This window comes from Cuculus canorus, chromosome 1 (genome assembly GCF_017976375.1).
Source record: "Cuculus canorus isolate bCucCan1 chromosome 1, bCucCan1.pri, whole genome shotgun sequence".
In the NCBI taxonomy this organism is placed as follows: domain Eukaryota; kingdom Metazoa; phylum Chordata; class Aves; order Cuculiformes; family Cuculidae; genus Cuculus; species Cuculus canorus.
Genome location: NC_071401.1, coordinates 158,429,263 through 158,454,434, shown reverse-complemented (window position 1 = coordinate 158,454,434; position 25,172 = coordinate 158,429,263). Strand labels below are relative to the sequence as shown.

General features: G+C 39.2%; 1 protein-coding gene across 2 annotated transcripts in view; it reads right to left on the bottom strand.

The window, feature by feature from the left end:
• FRS2 (fibroblast growth factor receptor substrate 2) overlaps window positions 1-24,970 on the bottom strand; it is a 52,771-nt gene extending 27,801 nt beyond the window's left edge. Inside the window, exon 1 of one of the 2 annotated variants that reach the window (XM_054086390.1) lies at window positions 24,835-24,970. The gene's annotated coding sequence lies outside the window, so the exon portion shown is untranslated. The remainder of the gene's footprint in view (window positions 1-24,834) is intronic. The other variant, XM_054086398.1, reaches the window with a different exon arrangement.
• Window positions 24,971-25,172: the final 202 nt, after the last annotated feature.

The following is a 25,172-nucleotide window of genomic DNA, read 5'->3' as shown; positions in this document are numbered from 1 at the left end:
CACAAGCTTCAGCACACAAGCTTGCCGTTCCAGTGCACCGCCCTCAGAGCCCTCTTTGAACACATGGCAAGTAGGCTGATGCAGGATTGCACCAGGAACTCGCCCTCTCAGCAGCATTCCTCTGCCGGCACCTCCTGCCACCACCAACCGCCTGCTCCTCACATTCAGAGGAGCCTTTCTTTTATTTTCTCACTCCTTTTTAACACCCAGATCCTCATGACTTGATCTGTTTGATTGCAAATGTTTCAGTATATTTGGATTCCAAGTGATCAGCAACTTTACATTTCTTTCCCCTCAACTCACCCCACCTTGGTGCTGTATAAAAATACTCAATACCATTAAAAAAAAAAAGAAAAAAACCCAAAGAAAACCAAATTAGGAGGTTTGCTCATTTAGTTAAATTCAGGAGTGCCAAATGATCTTGAAGAGTCATTATGTAAAATTTTGAAATGGCATGTTACTATTAAATTAATTCTCCACAGCTCTTCTTAAAAGTGATTATTTTAGCAAAATGCTCAGATTTACGTAAGGCAGTTAAACATTTGCTGGAATGCTGTTCATCAGTAATTCCTTAAAAAAACATGCTCAGGCTGACAGAAAAGCTCTAAAGTTCACCACAATTACAGTAGAACTGAAGATTAAAGACCAGCTCAAACAGCTGAGTTAGAAGAGCAGAGAGAACTGCAGCAGGCAGCAATGTTCTTAAATACTTAAATACTTCGTGACTTTTAACACTGATTTATGTGACACTGATCCTGCATCTCTCCACTCTAGCATGAAATTTTAAAAGCGGCATTCCCTTATCCTGAGGTGCAGCACCCCGTATTCTGGCCTATCCTAATGTCATATAAAAAGGTAATCACACATTTCATTGAGGTACTAGATTGATACAAATGTTCTATTCAATAGATGCATACATATATATACACACAGCAGTAAATGGAGTTTCCAACCTTCACCTCAGGCCATTTAAAAAACTCTTGGCCTCTAAGGAATATGCATCTTGGACAGGAGTACATAAGCTGTTTGCTCCACCATCCCCACTAATCCTTCCGAGAATGTGGGACAACGTTTCTTGTGCTACTCTTTAATTGCACTCCAAAAAATGATTCTCTTACTCTCGACTTCCAAACAAGACTTATATTTTACTTTGTACCATTTTTAAAACTTACACACAAATATTTTTCAATTTCTTACTAAAACAATCTCTCCAAATCCACGCCACCATATTGTTTTCTGTGAATGTCTGCCAGATTAACTACATCCTTTTAAAAGAAACAGCCAGAACATCAAACTCCAAACTGCAACATTAAGTTAAACAAGTAAGCATGACTGAATTTTTTTATTATTGGAAATTCTGAATCTCTGAAAATGTTCTCGGAGGAACAGCATATACAAAAAGCATCATTTTTTCACAACAAAACTGCAGAAATGGGACGTAAGTGTTAAGCATCACTGCTATGGAAAAGGTTTTTGGATACAGGATCAAGGAGAAAAGCAAGGAGAGGGGAAAACAAAGCAGAAGGCTACAACAATGAAGTCAAGTAATGGGGCCAAAGAGGAAGAGAGAATCAAGATTAATTCTTGAAAAGGATGCTTGGCTTCAAACTGTTTAAACAGTGAGATCTCCAATATTTAACCACAAATGCCTCCTACAAACTTAATGCCTACAGCTCTTGCCAAGCCTTCAAAGCCAGCAAAGTGCCAATTTTTTAATTAAGTAAATGGCATTGAGTTTGTATTCTGTAATATTTTGATCTCTGAAATATCATTCATCCAAGCATTTCAGGAAAGGTTGAGTTTTGCTTTATGTTTTTCACATGTTCTGCACATATTCTTCTAATATATTAACAGAAAAAAAAAACACTGAAAAGCTTGCAAAGTCTCTCTTACCAAAATGTTGAGCAGATTCAATGTCATCAAAATGTTATCAAAACTAAGACCACAGCACTGTGTCTTATAAAAATAAATAGACTCATACAGTTTCAGTATGTATTCTCAATACCTCAATATGCACCTTGTTCACCCATTCACTGGTTCCTCTTTCCCTAGCAGCAAGTTCTTAGCACCTGGATACAAGGAACTTGGTCTTATCTGAACATCTAGCTTTATACCTGTTTGGGGAATTTTTCTTCAAAAACTGACACTCCCATCCTCCCAAGATCTCATTAAATCTGATTTTTAAAAACAGTCTGTCTTCTGCATTTATCATTTCTCCCTTTTCTGCAAAAGATACTCTTCATCACATTTGAAAGACTACCGATTTTCTTAGTTCGGTTTACTGTGCCTCCTCACGTGCTTCTTGCACATTTTTTCTTCTCACCTTAAGGAGAAATTCTAATAATAATCTAACCTTACCTCCCTTCTGACCCCAATTCACTGTATAAAAGTGGAAGACAGCTACAACAATAGCTAGTTACTCCTCAAATTCCAATTATGTAGACTCTTCACTGGTAGCTGATGAGGAGAAAGATCCATAACCTTAAGGTGCTTTCTGCCACCACTGAACTGAGTCTGCCAAAAGACAGGTTTACGTTCCATTTTTTTTTCTTTGCATTTGCAATGGCAAAGAGCATAAGCACATCTAGTTAATGTGGCTGCTTTCTTAAACCATGGTAACCTGACTGTATAGATGCCTGCCTGTGCTTTGGGTTACCCCAACCTTCTGGTCATTAGGATCTGCCCAGAAGATTTAAGTAAAACCCAAGTATAATCACATTTGTGATGCAAGTAACCATTTCCTTCTTTCCACCAAATGTCTTTTAGTCACATTCTATGCAATTAAGTAACATGTCATCCCCTTTACAACATCGTCTTCAATTCTGAGTGCTCCTTCGCTAGTGATTTAACACAATCTCCATTTAGACAATTCATGCCCTAAAAAGTATTTTCCTATTAGAGATGGAAGTTAACAAAACCTGTAGTTTGATTCACCTGTACAAATGAAGATTCAGCTAGAAGCCTCTCTGAACGAGCAAAAGAGATAATTCAGTTTTAAAACAAAATGAACAATCCTAAATTAAAGGTCAGAGAAGGGCACTGATATTTGCTGGTGCTGAGACAGTAGCCTTAAGCTTCAGTCACAGACAAACCTCACACATTTCCACCGCTCCTTGACTATAGGGAATTCTGAGCACTGTACAGTGTCAAATACTACCCAAAATATTGTAGTCGTCAAAGCCTTCAGGCAGAGTTTTTGTTTCTCTACCAACTGCATTCAGTGGTAATCTCTACATACAAGTCCACACTGGCTTTGTGTTTCTGTATTATTTTGTGACTGAACCTTCATGCTGCAAGTGTTTGCAACTTCTAGATATTAAGAATTAGTTTGATGCAGTTTAAAATACCACACTAAAACTTCAAACATTTGCATACAGAAAACAAACCAATTTGGTTTATCATTCACAGGGGCAAGCTTGTTCTGGCCCATCCATTTTGTTAGCATCCGATGGCTATATTGACTGGCCATTTTCTGTCATAAAGGATTAAATCTAGAGACTGCTAAGATGTCACGATTTTATCACCATTACTGGCCATGACTACATCAAAGCAGCACCCTTGCCATCCTTTGAAAATAGTATCGATTTCATCCAGTCTTGTCTTTCTTTTCTTGGGACTAAAGCCTCCAAAATGTACCCTCCACAGCTACACAGTTTCTTTCTTTTTCTGATGAACTTCCACAGTATAAAACTTATACACTGAAGGGTGAGGGTGGGAGGGGAAACAACCAACATGTGTGCTCCTAGGGTATACTACATGAATTCTTCATATTTATATTATACTATCCTTAGTCAATAACACTGCCCAAACAAATAACACACTCATTATTCTGTGCCAGCTGTGCTATTTAATGGATATTGAAGTAGTACCACTTGGTAGAGTACATTAGCCTAAAAGGTACTAACAGTAGCTCTTCTGTTTCATTTTTTATTATTGAACTTCAGAAAGACCTTGCAAACAAGAAATCAAAATAAATATACTACTGATGCCCTGAAAGCTTTGCAGACCTCCGCAGGAGTCACTGATGCTGAAGTTATTCTTGACATTAATTGCTTTATTGGCTAAAGCAGACAAGTTGTCTCCATTACGAAGAGTCCCTATTCATCCACCAGCCACCACATCTCCTAAACCAGCATTCCTCAAACTGAAGTTCAAAGCTCATTTCACCTTCCCATCCCTTCACCTCTCCTCTCCGATTTGAGTAGTATTTTGCAGGAGGTGATGGGGAACTGCAAGGTGCCAGAGTTGCAGAGGGGAGAGGTGAGAGCTGAAACTAGGCAGGGGTCACACAGCAGTTCTGCCTAGAGAAGAAAGGGCTCTGGAGAGACCTTATATCAGCCTTCCAGAAGCTGAAGGGGGCTTACAAGAGAGCTGGGGAGCGACTTCTTACAAGGGCATATAGTGATAGGAAAAGAGGGAATGGTTTTAAGCTGAAAGAGGGGAGATTTAGATTAGATATTAGGAAGAAAAGTTTAATGGTGAAGGTGGCAAGGCACTGGGAACATGTTGCCCCAAGAATTTGTGGATGCCTCATCCCTGGAGGTGTTCAGGGTCAGGCTGGATGAGGTTTTAAGCAACCTGGTTTAGTAGAAGGTGTCTCTGCCCATCATAGAGGGGTTGGAGCTGGATGACCTTTAAGGTCCCTTCCAACCCAAACTATTCTATGATTCTATGAAGTGTAGAGGGACAGGCAGGCAGTGCAGAGAGCAAGAGCAGAAGGACAGCAGGGCTGCTTAAAAATATATGCAGCCACATTTCAGGTCTCGTTCCCGGTGCCTGAAGGCTAGCTAATAATACAAGCTGGAGGTACAGCAATGGACTCTCCTGCTGCTCCCAGCCGCAGGTGAGCTCTGGCTCTCTTCGGTCTCCATGGTGTGCAGCTTCATGGAGCAAGGCCAGCAGATAATAAATTTCTGGAAGGTTACGTTTCAGCCAGTTTAGCTTCCTGATCTGCCTCTGTGCTGGCCCAGTGACAAAGCTGGCACAATAGAGAGAAGGGAGGAATGTGCAGGAGGGAGCAGGAATACAGCGAGCTGCATGCCTAGCTCAGCTGGGACTTCAAGCCATACCCAGACCACAGCTTCATTAGCACGACCTGAGATAAATTGTGTTCCTCCTCCAGCTAATACATACATCCCCACCGAAAGGCATGCAAAATATGATTTATTGCTATGAAATAAAATACAAACAAAAAAATAAGAAATCTCCATACCCACCTGAACTTCAGCTTTTTCAGGTTTTATGTTCTATAAATGTTTCTTCAGTTACCTATCCCTTGCAAATATCAGTAAGTCACTCATAGCTGCTCTGGGTTAAAAAGCAATCATTATTTTCCTTGTTCAGTCATTTTTCAATCTGGACCAGCTTCCTGATCAGGTTCACCACATGAACGCCCAAACACAAATAAGGGGGTGGCACTGTTTATAGCAACAGCACCACAAAGGGAATTGCTCTTTGAAACTATGCCCATAGATACACCTGGTAGTATAGCAGTTACACTATTCTCTGCTGTAGTTAAATAATCAATCACACCTTATCGTCAATGAAAAGTCACAGAAAACTGGAAAGAAAGAACAGAACACAGAAGAATTCAGATTTAGGCAGGAGAGGTTAACAAAAACATTTTAAAAGTTATGATTTTGACCCACCCATGGGGCTTACAGAGTAATTTCAAAGCAGGTGCAACGAGCAAAACTGATACCACTCCACTCCAACAATTCTCCAGAAAGACAGATTAAACAGCCAGTTCGCTATTTTAGCGTATTAGAAGTCTGCCGAAAGATAACAGAAAAGCCAGCCATTCACAGATTCTACAACTATAGCATTTTGGGGACGAAAACTTGGGTGTTCTTTAGCAAAACAGCACAACTTGTTTAAAAACATAGAATGTAAAATGTTTTGGCATAAAAGCCCATTTAAATAACGAGCCATAACACTTGCTGGCACTTACTTAGACAAGAATGGGAAAGGATCAGAAATCTATTCTAATTCACTCAATTTAATAGCTAGATTTGCATTTTAAATAATAGTATTTATTTATATGAGTCAACATCTTAAAGTAGACTTCACGTATAGATGAATACAAGCTAAAACCAATTCTGACAGATATTTAAGCTGATGAGTTCCTTCTAGATTTACTCTCTCGGTATTTTACTCAAAGCAATAGAATATCTATATAAAGTACTGACTTCTGTGGTTACGTTTGTCTACTCCAGCTCAGCAGCATTTCCGCAGTGATCTATGCATTTTAACAAATATTTTCAAGTAACAAATTCATTGTTACCATTGTTTAAGCTCCTGTAAAGTAGTTGAAGGATCTGCTCACTCCCTACAACACATTTCAACTGCTCAAGAAAGGCCAGGGAATGATTTACAAAAAGTCTGAACTGAACCACCACTGTCCACAGAGAGGATTTTTTTTTTTACTAGGTATCATAATGAAACATAACAATTTAAAAGTAAGTTCTGAGGAGCTATTTCATATATATTCTATTAGCCGAACAACCTATCATCTGAGACTACTGTATTACTTTTTATTCGGTAAGGAAATGCAGTAATGATTTTTGAGAAGCTCTCTGTGCTCGACAGATGCGCGATATTGCCAGATACTTGTCTAGGATAGATCAGCTCAGATAAGTCTGTTACAAGTGGATTAAAATGGCACTTCTAGGTTTAGAAGTTAGGTTAATAAATATTTACATCAAAAAATCATTGGTCAAACGGAAAAAAAAAAATCACACTTCAAGAGGAGATCACTTGATAGAACTCTGAGAACTAAAAAAAAGTTTAAAAATATTAAGTACAAAACCCACCAAATAATTCAGCATATAATAAATACATAGTAACTAATGTCTTCAATAAGCTGACAAGAAAACTAGCAGAGCTTTGATGTCTTGAGTAGCTCCAAAATCACATTCAGAAAACTTCCTGAAGTACACTATTTAGGTAGAAGGTTAACTGCTTCCTATTCAAGAGTAAACAGGTGAGATGTAGTATCTTATCAGAACACAAAGGAGTCCGACTAGGTTCCTCCATTCTAGCCTTAAGCAACTTATTACTAAGAATGAATATAGGCATTAAAAATAATGAAACAGACAAAAAAAAACCCCTTTCTCCAATACCTAAAGATTTTAAAAAGCAGTTTTAGAATAAAAGCTACATTTGGTGTTGAAATATATCCTGTTAAGGTCTACACTTTAGCATATCACCACATTAAGTACAAGACAAATTACAGAAGTAATTACTGAATATCTTAAAGGACAGAACAGTGGAAATAACATCAATGAACACACAATTTGAAAGTACGTGCATCTTTGGATAGAAAAGTCAGAATGTTTGCTATGTAACAAAGCTATGAAGTCTTAAGTGTAAACTTTAGGGTTTCATTAACATAACCGGTAGTTTTGATCTAATATCTTTGATAATGAGTTTCACCTATTCAATACAGAAAAAAAAAACCCCTGCTGTACTGTATAAGAGGAGGCTTTCCGGAGCACACAGTATCAATGTTATATGGCAATTGATTCATAAAGCACAACTACCAAACACAGTGTTCTTTCCTTTTCCGTTTACCTCAACTTTTTTTCCCTGTCTTTCCCGTAGCATTCCATCTCCTGCCCCAGAGACTTCTGGGAAATACCCTGAAAAGAGCAACGGGCCCTTTTGCTTTAGGGTTTAGTGAATCAGCGTGAGCAGTATCAGCCACCACACTGCCATTTTATTCTGTCCAGTGAAGATGGCCAGTCAGGTGAAGCCAGACAAGTGCCACAGCTCAAGGCCAAGACCTTTTGTTTTTAGGACATTTGGAAGATTCTCTGTACATCTCACTGATGGCCTTTCCTACGTTGGCTTGATCTTTTCTTTGTGTTACAGTCTTCACCTCACTTCCTTGCCCCTTCTCCTGTCACCACACCATCTCATCTATCTGATTCTCCTTCCATTTTCCTTGTTCAGCTCATCCCTAGTCCACATCCAGGACCTTGCTACCACCAGTGTTGTCAATCTACAATCATTTATGTAATACCCGTTTTTTCCTTATTTTGCATGCCTGTCTTACCCATTAAACTATAAACTCTAAAAAACAGTTGGTAATTACTGCCCTAATATTTCTACTGCACCTACCGCAAGAGATGTAATTTCAGCTGACCATTACACACATTATAACAGACGTGGAAAAAGTCCAGACACAATTGCTTGGCAGGAACACCTCTACCAGTCTAAACTGGCATCACCATTTTATGGCACAGCTATCTTGTTGCTTTTGCCTGTTCCTGTGCAGTGAAGATATTCTCCATCCAAGAACTGGCAACGATCAGGCTCATTTCAAGTATGTTAAAACAGCATTATTCTTCCCCATACACTTTAAGTGCCTTGCACTTCAGCCTTAATTTGAGCAAAAGTTACAAGGTTTTATGTGCAATTTCTATACTTACAGAGCATTATTTGGAAGTAGTACAATATCAACTCTTCAAATTCACAACTGTAAAGACATGAAATGTAAAGCTCATGGGTACAGGCTTGGAAAGGGGAAAGTTAACAACTCCTCAGTAAACTTGACTTAGACACAACTTCCTAAGGCCCTATGGCCATTCCTTACCTACAGTCAAGTACACAGTGCAGACAAATCCACTTTCTAATTTTTATTTTTATGCTTAAAACCTTTGTCTGCAACAGTGCAAGGGACAAGTGAAGAAAAAGTATTGGTGGAAGACCTTGAAATAAAGACATGCTACTAAACTACTACAAAGTAGTTTAATTTTCTTTCACGAAGTGTATTCTTAGGGATGTATTACAAGTAGTGACTCCAAAGGTCCATCTATAGGAGACTCCATCATGCGAGATTAAAGTTTTCCATAACTAATTTTAGAGCTTTGCTCAAATATACTAAGAGGAAAAGGGCACTTTGTTATAAAGTCTACCACCATTCCCTTACAAACTGAAAGCTATACAAGGGAAACATCTATGCGACAAGAAGACAAGATGGGTCAGAAGAACATGTACCCATCAAACATTTTGAAGAACTGTTGCTGCATGGTAAATGAAGTTGAGGACGTATCAGCATGGATTACATCACCAAGAACCAGTGAGAACTTAAAGGAATAAGCATTCATTGGGATGGTGCAACTTATTGCTACCAAATGCACAACAATTCGCCATCTGCCCAAGTGGCCCAACAAACTCAAAGTCATTCCCATAATTCTTCAAAAAGTTAACCTCACATGTCAGGCATCCTTACAAATTCCAGCTCAAGCACTCAACTCAGTATTATATTATACTTTGCATAAACACACAGCATGAAATCTCTGGAAGACTGTGACTTGTTAAACCTGATTATTAGTGTTCAGCAACAATAGCTGCAAACAGCAAGATTTTTGTTGTGTCATGTGTGTCTATGTCCCCAAAACACAGACAGCATAAAGACTAATTTAGAGCAAGGCCAAAAACGTCAAACCATTGCATGAAGTAGCACATTTCACATCATCTTTTTAATGGCAGTGCAAGATAAATGGTTTGCTTTCACCTTAAAAATCAATATTCAGTAAACTAGAAGGAGAGTAATATGATTTAAAAAAATATACTACTCAGTATCTCAAATAAAAGTGATACCTTTGAAATGGTAACTATGTATCACTTGAAAATATTCCGGCAGTGGCACAGAATCTGCAAAGAGCAGCCCAAGCTTTAACTTAATTAACTTTTTACAAGAATTGTGGTTTAAAAAAATACAACAACTTCATAAACATAATAATCACTAAGAGAAATGGCCTTTGGCAATGATGTTCCAAAGTGAGTTTGGGGAATCCAAGATAAACCATGACTCCTATTCTTTCTCTCTGTACTTCTGCAGTAAATATAAAAAACCCAAAAGCAAATGAAATGGTGCATTTCAGACAGTACAAGCAAACAGAACACAAGCTTCTGTCAAAGCAACACATGACATCCAGCAGTAACTGAATCAGTCAACAAGAGGGAGTCACAGAAACTGCAATCCAACAACAAAATCCGCAAAAGTTACATTTCTAGTTCCAGAAAGGAACTGGAGAAAAGTTAGAGGGAGAAGCAGTGAAATAATCATTATGCTATTTATGGTGCACTTTAATATCAGATACTCTATCCATTTATTGCAACCCTTTTGCTTACACTGGAAGACACCCTAATACTAAAGCACAGAAGCCACTTATCCCTGCCTAATAACACTGCAGATAGTTCTAAACTAAGATAGTAAAACACTAATTCGAATTCTGTATGTAATAGGTGATATTAGGATAAATGAAATCAAGCTCCCAAAACACAAAATATTCCAGAAATCACGCTTCTTCATAGTTTATCAATTCCCATTCAATTCACTATGCTCATCCACTACCTTATCTCGCACAGCTCCTACAACTTCTATTTAACACCACCAACCTTTAGGCTGCTAGCTACGTGAAACACTCCAGGTTTCCAGAGGTCTGGTTCTACATCAGAATTGGAGGTATTCTGTATAATAGCTCATCATTACAACACATTAATAATTTCCTTATTCTAAATGTATTTGCTTTGATACTGTTGTACAACTCCATGTAAACTATTTGACCCTGAATATATCAAAGATTATTAACCTAGCATTCCTACATGCCTTCATAAATTCCAACCCATTCATGTTGACTATCTTAATACGTAGATCAACTTCTGTGCATTACCACATAAATTAGAGCAGGAGAGAATTGCTGGTTTTCATTTAGAAGTCAATACTTAACAAGTATTCTGAAAAATAACTAGAGAAGCAAGAATATTATGCAAGGCACATGTACTGGTGTTACTTGGGAAGGAGAGAAGACTTAAAATTTACATCCTTTCAGTCACCTTGTACTCATCTAGAGCATCACAAGTGAGAGAACACCAAACTGTAGCGCAGAAGGGAAAACAAAAAGTCAGAAAACTTAAATAATACCTGATGGAACCACAGTCAGATGATATTCACCAATGTTTCTGCTGTGCCAGCAACTGAAAGCCTGTGGCATGCTGCAAGGAGAGCTGCTGTCAAATTCTGAAGCCTTTCTAGCGCTTCAGACTGACACAAATTCTTCAGCAGCAGACACTAGCCTACCTCAAACAGCATCATGAGCACATTAACTTTCCCTATGCTAACAGCCCTACTCTGCAGCAATGAGAATCAGCTAAGACCCAGTGGTGTAATTTTTATATTATTCAAACTAAAATGCATTAATTCTTGCCTGCTGAGGTGACAGATTTTGTCTGTTGTATTCACCGAGCTAGGGGCAAACTGGATAGAATAAATTGGTTTGGGTATGTTAATGTTAATAATTTTTGCAATTCACTATGTACTGAAGCAATAGCCAAGTTCTTTAATCTCTAGCACATCTTGGCCTAATTGCTGGCCATCAGATAGCCTATGGAAGAAGTAGTAATCATAAGATCCTCAGAACTCTGTCTGAGTGAGTCATTCATGAGTCATTTGAGAGTCTCCCTAGAGAATGATCTATAGTTGCCACTTTTGAGCAGTTTAATTACATTTGCAAGTGTTTAAAACCCCTGCCAAGTCACTACTGTAGACAGAGACCATCAATAGTGATGTATTTTACGCTTGATATAAGGAAGAATTTCTTCACCGTGAGAGTGGTGAGGCTCTGGAACAGGTTGCCCAGGGAAGCTGTGGATGCCCCATCCCTGGAGGTGTTCAAGGCCAGGTTGGATGGGGCCTTGGGCAGCCTGATCTAGTGGGATGTCCCTGCCCATGGCAGGGGGGTTGGAACTAGATGATCTTTAAGGTCCCTTCCAACCCAAACTATTCTATGATTCTATACAACCTTAAAGCACATTTAGTAACTTAGTAAAAAAAAAAAAAGTACTAAAACTGATGTATAAATAAGGCATAAAATTTGTATGAAAAATCATGGGGAACCACGTAAGTCACTGGTACAATTCACTACATTAGGCACAGGCCTGTGTGCCCAGGAATGCACACGTTTCATAGGGAAGCATTTACAGTTTTCTTGGAAATAAAATGCAGTTCTGGGAGGTAGCAACCACCATCAGCCAGTGGATAAATTCACTGTCCTCACAAGGTGCCAGACCCCCAAAAAAATCCCTACCTAACTCAGGATACAAACACTGAACTACTCATGAATCGGCTGCTGAATTGCGGCAGTCCATATCAAGGCCTTTTAAAGCAAACAAACAAAAAAATACTGTAAGGCATACTGTAAACTGATTTACAAAGAGTTTAATCATCCATGTACACGATGATTGTGCAAAGCAAACTAGAAAAAAAGTGCATGGCCTGCTCCAAGCTCTGCTGTCACTATTTTTGAGTTAAAATAAAAAAAAGACTTATTGATATCTAATTTAAATGTCAACGCTTCAACCAAGGGCAAAGCAGCTGGGCAGAATGGTACCACTCAACCAAGTTAAAAATACTTTTGGAGGAAGCAGGGATGGTCTGCTCACTGTGTCTCTGCACCAGCACCAAAATTTCAAGTCTCAGGAATAACATTTATCTATAAAATCCTTTTTTATTTTTTTTAAAAAAGGACAAATTCCATAGTCCCAAGTTATACACTATTCAAAAACAACAACAACAAAGTGCAATCTTCTTCTTTTCTGTATCTTGGTTTGATGGGATTTTAGCACAGAGCAAAAGAAACTTGGCTTCTATGTTTCTGAGATTTTAACCAAATTTCCATTCAACAGTGGTTTTACTCTAACCACTACCATAAAAACAATACATTCACACACAGATTTGAAACCCAGAGACAGTTTTAAATACTGTTTGTTTTTAGGGTTACTCTATGAGTAACCTTGCAAGTAGCTTTTAACATACAAAGTTTTGGTGACAGTTTTAGTTAAGATTTCATCCATAACTCTAGACTTCCATTTCAAAGACAACACCCCCTTATTCTTTCTAGTTTTATGTTCTTTTTATATGCTCCTATGTAGTTACAAAATTTCCTATAACTACCTGCTTCACAACAGTCCATTCATAATAAAGTTAGTCAATGACGTAACATTACTGAAGCTGTGTTTGCTATTGGAATTCACAGAAAGTCTTTACAATGAGCATAACCCAAGACCTCTCTCAAAACACTTACACCCAGCCCACGATATTTACTGTTCAAAGTAATATATAAAATATTTCCACTTTTCACCATTCACCACTAGGCTTAATTATTCCATTATGTCAAGCATTGTTCTGTGATATTTCCTTGTTTGTTCTGAATTCAAAAACACAGAAGGCTTTCTGAAGCTACATTTCCTTGGTATACCACACTTGAGAAATAACATTTCATATAAAACAAACCTAATAATCTAACTACTTATAAACCTCATTGATACAGTATTTCACTTATTCATCTGTAGCTGACAAAGTCTTCTATATTTCATTATACAACAGTTTACATTCTTTTCAGCTCCTGGGTTATGTCCAATGTTTGACCGCGTGAATGCTAATGTTACAGACTAATGACAGAACAGAACATAAAGCTGAATGTACCGAAGTGATGGAAGAGATGAAGATTTTCTTTCAATAAAAGAATGAACACTAGCTGTCCCTTCCCCATTCTACTTCTCCCCTCGCAATAATTTTAGCTATTGCTCAACAATAAAAGCTATATTAACTTGTGTAATTCCATTAAAAAAAACCCAAAATGCACACACATCTAGGTCACACGCTTTTATGTGAGGCGTTGGAAAGCAATGTGAAGAAATATGATCTGCCTATTCTAGACATTCTGACATCTGACAGCAGGATTAGAAAACAGGTCTTACTTAAAATGTTTATTTTCTCGAAAAAGTTCTAGAGCTGTGTGTAATCAAGTACTACACCAATTCACCAAAAACTGTCAGACAATTTCAAGATAATTAATAACTACTAAATGCATAGCATGTTGAAACAAATACTATCTTTTTTTTCATGCAAAAGCCTAAACCTACATATTTCATGTAGAATATAAAACCTTATGCTTACGACAGAGCACTTCCTAAGAATCCAATGCACCATCCTTAATGCACTGCTCACTAAGTCAGCACTAGAGCCAATAAATCTGACGGTACCACTGTAACCTGTCACCTTATGATCAATGCAAGAGCAGTTTGACCGATCACTTAACTGGTTAATATCACTCTACTTATTAGCATAAAGTAGTTAGTGGTAGTAAACATTCAATCATTTTATTAAGAGCTTTCCCTGGAGTATACTACTTAGTGGTAAGTACTTCAGTCTGTCCTCAAAAGCCTCAGCTGAACAGGTTTCCTCCTCTTCAAACACCTTCCTACTCCAAACTACACAAAAATCATCCTTCCTAAGGACAGCTGGCAACCATTATGCTCCAAACTGACCAGGATATGCTTAAGTTGAACCTTATCCTACACATCTTGCTAAGTTTTGTCACCTGTAGTTCAATGAGAAGTCAAAACGAGACAAAACTCTTACATGAATCAGGATCTAAATAAAGAACAATTCAAAACTGTGCTCCATGTACCAGTAGACAGGAGTATAGAAAGCTATCAGAGGTGAGATGTGAACAAAAATCTTTAACTGCTTGCCAACTAATTTTTTTACACACCTGTCCCTGTGAACCTTAACACTTCACAAATACATGAACCTGGAGACAAAGATTCACAGCTAACCTGAGCCTGACACCAGGTGTAAACTGGTGTCTATGTTCTTGGACAAAGGAGACAGGTTTTAGTATAAATAAGTGTTATTGATATATTTTAACACCAGCAGTAAAGATTTCACTGAAAAGTGCTAAACTGATATAGTATTGGCACAATCCAACCTTTGGAAAGGTAGTTTTCTTTTTAATTTCACACTACTGGCAATGCTAAACTACTAATTACTTAACATGAAACTATTTAAAAACATACAATTTAAAATTGCTAAGTTACATCCATTTAACAACTAGAATTCTATTTTACAGCTGATATTAATACTAACTCCTCCAAAGTAGTAAAATTAAACCTAACAGACATACATGAAATTGTGCTCTACAGGACCACCTTATAGGGACCCAACAGAACAAGGAATGCTGAAGCGGGAAGAATTAAGTATTTATTAAGCAAACGTACTGACACTTATAGACTAAAGTAATAGTAAAAGAAAACATCTGTGAATGTCAGATGATCCACATTCACTACAGGAACAGAATATCCAAGACAAATAACTTGAACTTTAGATTTTGAAGAGCACTTTGTTGCTCTTTACTAGTAGAAATATTTCAAGATCCTAAGTGGCCATAAGTATCTTAAAGTAACAGTCATGATATACACTTAAACAGAAACTGGTAGCTTATCTAAGTTTCTGGTATATGTTGTGCCTCCGAGACAAAAAACACACATCACTCTAGAACCGAAGACCCAGAGAACAAGCTGGAAATGCTTTCCCTACCTCTGCTACCTGAAAAAATTCTGGAGCCTAGGGAGGGAGGATGGATAAGAACAGTTCACCCATCCACCTGTCTACTAATAAAAGTAGGAGAAGGGAAGAACAAATTAGAAAAAAACCCAAGAAATTTGTCTGAAGCCTGTGTAGCCCACTCCCTTCTTCCCTTCCTGTACACATTCTTTTCTAGTCCAGCAGTTTTTAGGAATGGAGCACTCTCTGGAGTTGCAGGACTGTCTGAATGGCATGTATTACTCAGTTTCTCTAAATACAGGCATTACAATGCTGTTATGATAATACTAAGTAAATACCACAGTGGTTAAGTTTAGAGAACAATTCATTTGATAATATAGTATTTAATTCATTACTTTTTGTTCATTAGCTTTTTAAGACTTGAAATGCATTAACCAAATGCCTTTTAACAACCAAGATTAATGTAATGGTATCCTTCCCAGCAAAACTGCAAAGGCAGGGGAAGTTCTCTCAGGAACCAAATACTATTGCCTAAAACTTACACAATAAATGAAGAAAGAGACAGGTATCAGAGAGATAAGAAAGCAGGCATTCACACAGAGCATCCAAACATTTGCCAGTTAAATGCTTCCGGGAACGTTAAAGTAGGAGCCAATCATTTAAGAATTTAAGACCACCTCCAGTCTAGCTACACAAATACTGCATAGACCGATACAAAACGTCCAGTTTACTTTAGCATTAACACTTGTACACGCCATAGAATTAACACTAAATCTACCACTGCTCTAATCCTTTTATATTTACAGCAGTACAAATCGATGAGTAACACGTACGCCACATTCTCAGTTTCAAGGCATGAAAGTCTACTCAGTCAATTTTAAGAGAATGAAATACAAGGCAGCTGCCATGACCTAGAAGAGATTCACAGCAATTTAATGCTGCAATCCTAAAGTGTTTATAAGACAGGTACAGCAAGTTATACATTAAAATGGATTATTGTAACTATTATAATTATTATACAACTTTTTCATTATATTACCAGCCAAACAACAAACAAACCACAAGTCACTAACTCAAAAACCTTGCGACCTAAAGTTTCATGAGATACGAAGAAAAATATCCAAGTCACTTGGCTTTCCTTACTAGAAAAAAAAAAATAGTATTGCCTTTGTTACTATTAGCTTTAGTTTTGCAGTAAGCCAAGTATAGGAGATGGCACAACACTACTTTTATTGTCAGTTTAATTCAATTTGCATACCAATATATCATTTAAACAAGAGCTGCAGGTTACATCTATTTGCCTCACCAAAAAAACCCACCAAGTGCAGAAAAAATATTTACTAACTGAAATCCTATTTTATATGATCATAAAAGTCTACAAAATCTGACACTGTACTCACACAACAGAGTTCAAGGCACGTCACCAGTGTTCTTTGCCTATCTCTAAGTATAGTCATCAGGCAAGCGAACTAGATTTGGAAGACATACAGCAACATACATTTCACAGGTCTCTATAAGAAAGATTCAAAGGTAACATGCATTCCTGTGAACTTTGGTAGATAAGAACCTAGTTCACCTGTATAAGCAGAGAGACAACAGGATACTCTAACACTTACAAAGAAAAGTCAGAGGTGCAATCATTTTCTCTTGTAGCGGTATTAGCGTATGTAATATACAATTACACTCAAAAGTTTCCTAAATCAAAGTGAAGAATATGATATGAAACGTAAGCAAAGACATGTAGGGGAAGACAGATCTGAGCGTCGAGAGTAGCACTAGAAAGAGGAGTATGATGCAGAAATATGAGATGCAGTTCTTTGAATTCAAAGACAACAAGCTTTAGCTTGATGAGGAAAATTAACAGTCACACAGACTACTGAAAAACTCTACCAGCTGTCCTTTATACAGATTGCAGAGATAGGAATATCAGGAGAGGAGTCAGGAGGTACTTACAGTACTCCAGATGACCAATACAGGCCTAAAATTCATTTGTAAATACAAAAAAAGAAAAGATGGTCAAGAAAACATTTGGACAAGGAAGAAGGAGGCTATGAATAAAATATGACTGGAGATTCAAGGAAAAGAGGAAAAAAAAGAGGGCTAGTCCCAAACAGCAGCCCTGCATGGAGAGGATTATACCACTGTCAGCAGCATCACGAATGGCAAGCAAATGACTTAAGTTTGAGAGAGATGATTATGAGCTCCAAGACAATCAAAATATATATGATAAGATACTGCAAGGAAATGCAGGGCTGAATGAAGGCAGATGAAACCATGAAACTCTAGAAAGAAACCTAAGTAAAGGAGATAGCATGCAAGGCTTCTATGAACCGCTGTACACCTCGGGACTAGTGGGAACAGGATACAAAAGAGGGAAGATGCTTACAGCAAGCATCACAGGTGCCAAAGAGGGACAAGGCTCCGACTGTCAAACAAGTTTCCCTCCGTCTTAACTTTTCTTATTCCCACAAAGCACAAGCAGCTTTGCTATATGCTTTATAAAAAGCACAGCTATGCTTTGAAAATATAAATAAATGTTTGGATTCTACTATTGTACTACCTGATAGATTCACAGCAGCAATAACTATTTTCAATTACAATTATTGTGGTTATTTAAAAGCAAGAGCTTATTTTATTTAAACTGAAACTAGTAATCTAATTATACACTTCAGTCAATGTTTGAAATACTAAGAATACAGACAGCTACAAAGAAAGAAGCATTACAGCCCCTGCTTCTAATGGTTGGCCGAAAAGGCGAAACTTGTTGAGTAACATCAAGGGGAAAATAGAAGTCCCCCTCTGTTCCAGTAAGATTTTTTTTTTTTAAAGAAACCTAACTGTGTTTAAAGGAGTAATTCAAAGAGATTTCTTTTTAGAAAAAAAAAAAACCAAACCCCCAAAAAAACTAAAACAACATAAATACAACAAGCTTTCTCTAAGATGTCAGAAGAATCTTAACTTTCTTCCCTGAAGAAGTAGCCCTCCCTGTGTTTGCTTGGTATCTTAATTTGCCTTTGGTTTCAAAACTCTAGGCTTGCCAAGAACTATTCCTTTCAAAACCTCAGGAATTCCATTACCAGTTTTAAGCTAAATTAAAGGAAAATAGAAGCATTCAACGCATGGTGAAAGTATGCACAAAGTGTTTGTTGATACTCATAAATAGACTGAAAAATTTAGACATGTCTGAAAGAGAACTGCTGCACAGTCAGGTCTGTTTTGCTCCATTGTGCAGCTAAGCAAAAAGGTACTGCTGTCATTTCAGAAAAGCTCAGCATAAGATACACTGCTACCAAGATGGAACACACTTACTACTGGATGGTTCATTTCTCACTAGGAGTTTACATATAAACCTGAGTTTGCATTTCTGAAAAAATAATTTTTAAAAACATAGGAGTTTCTCCTTTAAAGCTACTGCTTCAACATCTCCATTTGGGAAAAAGATGTGACGCTGCCTTAAGGCATAGCACAATCAGTCACCTCTCCACTCTAACAAGCATTTTAGTTATAAAATAAAGACATTCTACCTCAGAAATGCATCCAATACTGTGCTGAACAACAGGTTTCCAACGTTCACATAACAAACTAGTAGCATTACTGCAATCACTTTTACTGACCAAATTACAGTAAGATTGTCCCCACCTGCATACTGTGCCAGCTGTCACACTAACGTACAAGAAGAAAAATATCCCTTTCCAAAAGCATTTAAGAAAATTTGCCTGAAAGACAAGTGCTTCATTTGTGTTAAGGTGAGTAACTCCAGTAGATAAGAACTGCTATGCAGTTCAACTTCCTTAGCGGCAGCCACAGGAAAACAGTGGAAATACCAAGACACCAGTTTAAACTATTTGTCTCTTGCTGGACCTGCAAAGTTATGTCTCTTTCATTAGAGGCATGGGAATCCAGGTACCACCAAAGGGGATTAAGTCTACCTTATCCTTGAAAAGGCAGGAAATTAAAAGCAACTTTTCACCATTGAGTCAGCATACAGTAGCGGACCAGTGGTTTACAGTAACCATTACCCCTGTACAAATGGCAGCAGCAGCATCTCAACCCTGCCAGGACCAAAACCATCATGAAGAAGAGCCAAGGGGAAGGAGTTCAGTCTTCAAACCAAAAACATGGTGCCTCAGTCTCTCCCAAGTCTGGAGTACAGTCCAGGAAAACAATAACTACTTCAGATACGGTCACTGCCCCATAGCTCTCAGCTTTTATTACGCGCACAGACAATTCATACAGAATTTCTGAATCACGTTTTCCTCAACAGAAAAGTAACAGACAGATGAACCAGAAAAAGCTGAACGGCAAGCAGTACCTGAATATCTCTGCTATAACATACACGAAGGGAAAGAAAAAGGATAAGCTAAAACCTACATTTGAGATCTTCTTTTAAAAATCCCTGTTCAAAAACACACCAACAGAGAGGTGCTTCTACTAACAGCCAGTAAACAACCTGAACCTCTACGTCACAAAAATAGTTCTGTGAGAAGAAGTGGCACATCTAGTAACTGTGGCTGATCTGGAAGCTGAAGTAAATACAGTTGGCCATCCAGCACAGTCTGCTATGAGAGCAACAACACACACCACAACCATTTTACACTTGCAATAAATCAGAGGAACACGTTGTCTAACACAGACATCAGCATTACTCTGTCCACTGAGATTCAGGGGAAAAAGTACAGGGATTATCCTGGACCACCTAAGAAGTCAGTGACAAATTAAGTACAGCTTGTGTCACAAGAAGCTTCTCATCTCACTGTGCCACATATGGATGTGAAAGGATTTTAGAAGAACAAATAAGACATGAAATTAAAGTACTGTAAGAGAAGAGAAGGAAACAGTCAGTAATCACAACACCATTCCCACTAATTAGAAAAAAATGCATATAGTCAGTCCCAAACATGCCATAATCATGAAATTTTATTGTATCAACATTAGAAATAAGTTGTTAGTTCTTTTTAGTAAAGCCAAGGGATAATTATTTCTATTGTCACATCAAGTTTGAAGGAAAGACTGAAATTCTACAGAATCAAATGGCTCTAGGAAGATGGGCCTCTAAAAAGAGTGAACTAAATTGGCTGTCATCATTGTTGCCACCTTGCCAGAAGCAGTGAAGAGGAAGCTTCAAAAAGTACATTATGCTTGGAGATTACACTACATACATGCACATTTACATGCATACATACTTATCTGTGAAAACACTACACACCAATTTATCTCCAGTTCAAGTTCAAAAAGAACATTCACATCTAACGCTGATTACATAGAAAGACCAACAAGAAAAGATGATACTTAAGAGCAGAAAACTCAAATCTGTTACATCAGGACTGCTGTTCTACAACTTACACGCAACTAAAATATCATCTGCGTGCACTGCACGAAACTACAGGTCTGAATGGCACTTTTCAGCCAACAGCTCCAAAATAGTTTTGATAAGAAATGATGTTACTGGGCAGCAGACAGAAATAAAACGCATTACATTTGTTTCACAACACATTACTGAAAAGCTGCAGATAGGTCCAATCTTCCAGCAGCATCTACTGCCCACAGCTACTCATCACCATCCAGCAAGGACACATTACCACCTACACAGACTTGCAACAGAGTGTATCCTGTAAGTGCACACCAATGTGCTTCAGAAAAAATAACCAAGGTAACTGGCCATTGAGGGTAGATTGAATTAATACTGTCTAACTGCTGATCATGCCTGAAGCACGTAACACTGCAGGCAGGTTATTTGATGGAAAGGATCAGTAAGCATGGTAGTCTGTGGCAGAGCAGTAGAGACAAACAGCTGGGGACGTGGTATCTACAAATTTCACAGATGTTTGGAATAATAATCAATGTCTATCCATATCCTGAAACACGAGCACAACTCCTGCGATAGCCTGAAAGCCTTAAGACAGATTTTGAAAGCCACTTACCATTAAATAGTTGCTTAATAAGCGTCACATACTGCCTCCAAGGAAACCGTCTGAAGCTATAATACATGTCTTAGGTCAGCCTCATAATTTTCATTGTTTTTTTTTTAATTTACTTATTACTGCAAAATACTTTGCAGTTTTCTTAGTGGACACTCCAATCACTATCTTTTCTGATTTTAGACTTTTAAATTTAGAAACTCAACATACATGCTGAACAAATTCATTGTTTCAAGAACTTGATGGATGAACAGCAGCATATTTTTCCCATTAAGTACTGCTAAAGGAAACAATAGGTACCAAATAAAAATAATTAAAAAAAAGTTACTATACAAAAGGCCAGATTCTTCCCTCAAACTCCCTTCGAAGTACATAATGAAATCAGAGACACACTGCCATGGATTAAGGGGTCTTAGCTGCAAAATATGCCCATGAACCATAACTGAACAATGTATGCAAACCCTCAATGCTGTATGAGCTTAACCTCACTGAATTATCGAATAAACTTTAAATGGGCATAATGTGTCACTGTCACCAAAAGAAACAGACACACCCTGCTCCCCTTACTGCTTGCTTCCACCCCCATCTTTGTGCCAGCACAAATGTTTGTGCAGCAAACTGATCCAGCCCAAACTTAACCTTCTCCTCCCTTCCCCTCCCCCAAGTTCATTCAAACCTCAGCCCAGTTCACCACATAACCATACAAGTATTTGCCCACACAAAGCAGGAAGCAGCAAAGCGAGGTGGAAACAAACAGGACCATGTTTTTCAATGGTGGAGCTGGTCCATGCCAGCTGTACACCTAGGTAAAGCTGTAGGTTGCAGGCTGGAGTCTCGTCACATTGACCTCACGCATTCAGGCCTATGCGGTGCCACTCCTCCCTTCCTTCCCTCAAATCCTACCTCTTTGCTCACGCAGCCACTCAAAGGTACGCAACTGTAGGGTGAGTCGGCCCAGGGCGCTGAGTCAATAAAAAAATAACTCTACAAAAAAAAAAAAAAACCTGCTACTTTCCAACTAGTTCAGCTTCTTGAACTGGTTCCCAGCACAATCCTTACTGACAGAAGGAAGAAAGAAGAGGAAGGAGCCTGTTAAAGCAGAAGGTCCAATTTTCATGTGCTTGTGATGCTGTGGGAACCCACAGGTACACCACCACATTTTAAATTTAAACTTGCCAGAGCGGCTGAACATGATTAATTTAATTCATTTGTTCCTAAGATTAAACCTTGTCCCAGTATTTTTCAGAAACCTAGGCAGCCATAGCCTGCTCACACACAAGCAGCAGGGAGGTCAGTTCACTACATTAACCAATTTCACTCTCAGTGTTCAATAAAATTAAGACAGCACATTAGTTACTCTAACTTAATAATACTTTCAACAGACATTCTTTTAAATATCACTGATTAAATCACCTCATATATTTCTATAGGAAGAACATAAATGTAACAAAACCAATACAATCATGTTATGTATTATCTTCACTATAGTTTAGTATTTATAAGGAATTTAAACAATGGTTCAAAACATGTTATGCTAAACTACAAGACTCAATGGTCACAAAATAGAACAAAATTCATTTCAATGAGTTCAGAATCAGACCCCTAATAAACACAGATATAGCTACTTTGAAGATAATTTTTGTAAAGTATCATAAGTAGGAGCACAGCCAGACTGTCAGCAATAATCTTGCTAACTTCCAAACAACAGGATTTATTAACGGATCATTAGATTTAGCAGGGAGCTATTTCGATGGCAAGTAAATTTCTCTGTTTATGTTCATCCAGTTAAAGAAGAGAAACATATCAATGCAAATGACATAACATTACAGTTCAAGACCTGTAAAACTCAAGTACAGAATCAGATTCATGTATCCGCAAACCAGTCTCACCAAGAGCTGCGTGTTTTATTTTGCCAGTTTCTGAAACTCTCCTTTCTTGGAAAGACCAATCCTTCCACAAACTACCACCCGCCCATTACAAGAATTTAGGAGAAACTCTTCTCTTTAGCAGAAGTTTCCCATATGACAAAAGAGTGTTGCAAACTACTCTGTCTGTAAGAACTATACAGAAATAAGAACAGCTTATTTTGACAGCAACTCACTACCAACCTTTAAAACGAGATACTGAACTGGAAAGTGAGCAAAACCCTAGAAAGCCCTTTAACTGATATACATACAACTGCTGGCACACTGTTTCAACAAGCATTTTCAAAGCATTCTTTACACAGAGGCAAATAAATCCCAGGAATCTTAGTCAAGCAATAACATTCCTAATCACTTTTGATTTGGAATAGAGTTAGCAGGTTTGGGATTTGAAACAGTGATATTGGTTTATTTTTAAGCAGGCGTACATAAACAGGTATGCTTTTCAAGTGTACTTGCTAACTGAGGAAAACAGGCAACCAATTTCCATGCCAGTTCTGCCAACTTTAACAAGACAACAGGATAATAACTTGATCTAAACCAAATGACCAAAGTGATCTTAATACCAAATCACTTTTAACACAGCAATACACCTTAGAACAATTAGGTTGTCGTTCCCCCTAAATATAGCTTTTTAACTAAAACAGCTAAAAATAATTTCAAAGACTATTCAAAAATCACAAATAAGAAGCTTCTTAAAATATTAATATCAAACCACAGCTAGCAACTTTTTCAACACTTAATAAAAGCGACACTGAATTTTATAGCATGTACTCATTGGAAGTACTCATTGCAATAACAGTGTGATTCACAACTCACAGTCCAACAACATTCCTGGTTATTTCTAATACTAATTATCACTTCTTATGCATAAATGCTGAACAAGATGCAGTGACCACGAAGATGAGAAAACATGCTTTCACTTTCCAGGAGAGCAGAGTCAAAAGAGTACTGAGACACCTTTTGACCTTTGCGAATCTTCAGGTCTGTCCTTGCCACATTCACACAAGAGGACCCATGGGAGGAAGGGGAGTCTGAGAAGATCAAGGACACCAGGTACCCCGGTGAAAAGCGCGAGGACCCCCTTCTCCTCAGAAGGCTCTGCCCGCCAGCCCTAACCCACCGACCGGCAGAGTTCTCCATCACCCTCAGGGCTTGCACGTCGGAAGCCCCTGGGCTTGCTCGGCGACGTGGAGTCGAAAATGCACTCGCCTCGCGAGGCGTGTGACACAAGCAGCTGAGCCAGGGTAAGGTGACAGGTCTCACACGACGAGACGGAGCCACCAGGCATCGAACAGCCAAGTGGGCGGGCGGGACCCGCACCCCGCGAACCGACCCCAGGACGGCTTTTAGCGGCTCCTCTTCGGCTTCCGAGCTCACGCTCCGCTCCTCCTGCCCCAGCCCCCGCGCCGGGGGGCGATCCCCGCCCCAGCGAGTGCCCACACCCCGGCCGGGGCCGGGGCGCAGGCCCCACCGCAGGTCCCGTCCGAGCCCGGTTCCCACAGGAGGAGTGAGAGAGAGCGGGGCCGCTCCCGCCCACGGGCGAGCCGGGCCCGGCCCCGGGAGCCGCCGCTCCCAGCGCAGCCGGCCGGGCGCCTCTGCGCGCAGCGGCCGGCGGTAAAAGAGGAGCAGCACCCACCTCCGCCAGGAGCCCCGCGCCGAGCCGGCCGGGCCGCCTGTGCCGGGCGAGGGGGCGGCCCCGCGGGTCCCGGCTGTGCCTCCCGACAGCGGCCGCCACAGGGCCGCGCGCTGGGCCGGGCTCCGCCCGCGACAACTTCCGGGCCGAGGCGCGAGCCACTTCCGGGGGCAGCGGCCGGCGGGGAGGGGGGGCGGGGCTTGATGGAGGGGCGGCGATGGGAGGGGGGAAATGGGGAGGAGAGGGGAGGGATGAGGAGGAAAGGGAGGGAGAGGGGAGGGATGAGGAGGAAAGGGAGGGAGAGGGGAGGGATGAGGAGGAGAGGGGAAGGGAAGGGATGG